The 2,704-nt window shown below is 30.7% G+C and overlaps 1 long non-coding RNA gene across 1 annotated transcript in view; it reads left to right on the forward strand.

Moving 5' to 3' along the window:
• Nucleotides 1–2,704, forward strand: part of LOC111089379 — a 21,072-nt gene that overhangs the window by 16,850 nt on the left and 1,518 nt on the right. The window lies entirely within an intron of this gene.

Here is a 2,704-nt window from a genome sequence, read left to right on the forward strand (position 1 = left end):
TGACTGTGGAAATTAAGTGTATTACAAAGTTGTTATCAGAAAAAATAAACCAGTTTTATTGAAGAAAGGACTTGTGTCGCTAAAGTTATATCGGAAAGAAATTATACAGGAAATTAACTAACGACCAGAGACGTAACAATATATTAGTCTATGATAAGAGAATTACAGAACACTGACTTGTACCTGATGATTTTATATAATTGATGATCTATTAGTAAACTGTAAATGAATGATAATTCATGATACGGTAACAATTTCAAAATCCACGTGAGAAAGTATATCTGTTTTGAAATAGTCGAAGAATCATCACTTGGTTTATAACTAAAGGTTATTATACAATTATGATTGTCAACTCCTTTCCAGTATTGTTCGTTAGCGAAAAAAAGTATTTGATGCTTTGTTAAACTAAGTTTAAATAGTATAGTGTACATAAAGGTAAGTTTTCGCACTGATTTTTAGGTGAAAAAGATAATTCATTGTTTCAAAAATCTATGATAGTTTTGAAAAAAAAAAAGTACATTTTCTGAGTCAGAAACATCAATGATCAAAATATAAGAAGCTTGTTAATAGTTAACTAAAAATTAAATTGTTTGTTGTAGACCAATTTGTGAACGAGTTTATCAACACTACTTGGGATTTCATACTTTTAAACATTAGTGTATAATGAGATCTCATACATTACATAGGTTTATGTAAATATCATAAATTAGAATTGAATAGAGCTTTCCTTCCAAAAACGTATTCTAAACCGACTGAAACTATTTGAACTTACGACCATTTGTCGGCACACTATTAAGTAGAGTGTATGTAATAATTGTACGCTAATTGAAATGTTCCGTCAAATACTGAGAATATACTGTTACGTATCTGCTTGTTTGTTTGTTCCCGGTAGAAATTCTTCCCGGGGATCTTCAGCGATACAAGTCATTTCTTGATTAAACCAGTTTATTCTTCCTCGATACAAACTTTTAGTACACAGAAGTTCCATAATTAGTACGTTTCTCGTCACTTTAAACTTAACAACTTTTATGATACACGTTACAAAACACAGCCATTCACAATCCCGATAACTTTATTCTCTACGAGTGCAAAACACACGCTAGCTCAAAACAGAATCGTAAATTACCCGGAACTTAAAGTAAATACCGTTCCCCTTTTCAAATATCCCCCTATCGCTGGCTTCTCTGCCAGGCCTATGTACTAAGAAAGGTGGCATCTCGAATGCACTCGGGCCTCCCCGATCATTCATGATCATTCGAGAAATTTGACTTACGGTACTGGCGCCAAACGCGCCAGCAGCGTCACGTGACTTCCGATGTCGTAGCAATATATATAGAAAATCAATACTCAAACAGTCAAGCAATACAAATTACACTTATCTTCACAAAGATTGAACAATGTAATGGAAAAGTGCGACATAGTTAGCAACAACTCATATTCATTGAATATATGTATATAATTACTTTCATCCTATTACTCATACAAATTTATTCTGCAAAATAAATAATGTAGTTTATCTACTAACTTGTACTGAATGTAATATGTAGGTCAAACTTCAAATCCATTACATACACGTATAAATTTGTATAAATCTCAAGTTGAAAACAATTTAATGAATTCCATAGAATTAAAGCATTTTAGAATTAATCCGTTTATTTCTGTTAAGATAACTATATTAGGAACTCTTAATGAAGAAACCAACAGACTTCAACGAGAGAACTTCTGTATTTTGAAATTAAGAACATTATATCCTTATAGTTTTGTTTGGAATTAAGCACAAAGCTACACAATGGGCTATCTGTGCTCTGCCCACCACGGGTATCGAAACCCGGTTTCTAGCGTTGTAAGTCTGCAGACATACCGCTGTGCCACTGGGGGGCATATCCAATATTTTAATAATTATACTGCTTTTAATTTGAGCAATAATTACTGTATCGCTATTTTTTTCTTTATAGATAGCTTTTTTCATCAAAATAAGAAAATAAGGGGTAAAAGAAAAAATAATATTAAAATAGGTTAATTTTTAGAATTTTGTAATAATTTAGATAATATATTTTATTTTAATATTAATGTACGTAAATTATTTTTAAAAAGATTTATTAACTTAATCTTACTAAAATAAGAACATTAGTCAATGTAATTAAAAAGTTTGATTCTCGAAACGATCATGCAAAACATTAAGATTTAGACATTATAAAATATCGATTAAAAGTTAATGATTTATCAAGCTTTGAGGCCTCCCAGTAGCACAGCGGTATGTCTGCGGACTTACAACGCTAGAATCCGCGTTTCGATACCCGTGGTGGCAGAGCACAGATAGCCCAATGTGTAGCTTTGTGCTTAACTTCAAACAAATCAAGCTTTGAAAAAGAAAAACTGCAAATTAAGACTCTGTATTTGCTAATTAATTTTAAATAAAGTATTAATGGCTTGGAGATTTTTAAAATTATTCATCAATATATAAAAAATAATATTTTTTCCTTGTAAAAACTTAAAGCCTAGAGTTAGTTATAGGTACGAAGTTCCAATCGGTCAGCTATTATGAGTTTTTTAACTCATTTAAATATAGATGAAGTCAATAATTTATCGTTTCATCGTTAAGAAATATAATTCAAGAATTACAAGAAAAATAAAGTTGTTTAAACATTTGTTTAACAACAGTAAAAGCTTGGAATGGTCTATTCTTTCACTGGGGTGTATCTCT

Source organism: Limulus polyphemus, unplaced genomic scaffold, assembly GCF_000517525.1.
Source record: "Limulus polyphemus unplaced genomic scaffold, Limulus_polyphemus-2.1.2 Scaffold6084, whole genome shotgun sequence".
NCBI classification, from domain to species: domain Eukaryota; kingdom Metazoa; phylum Arthropoda; class Merostomata; order Xiphosura; family Limulidae; genus Limulus; species Limulus polyphemus.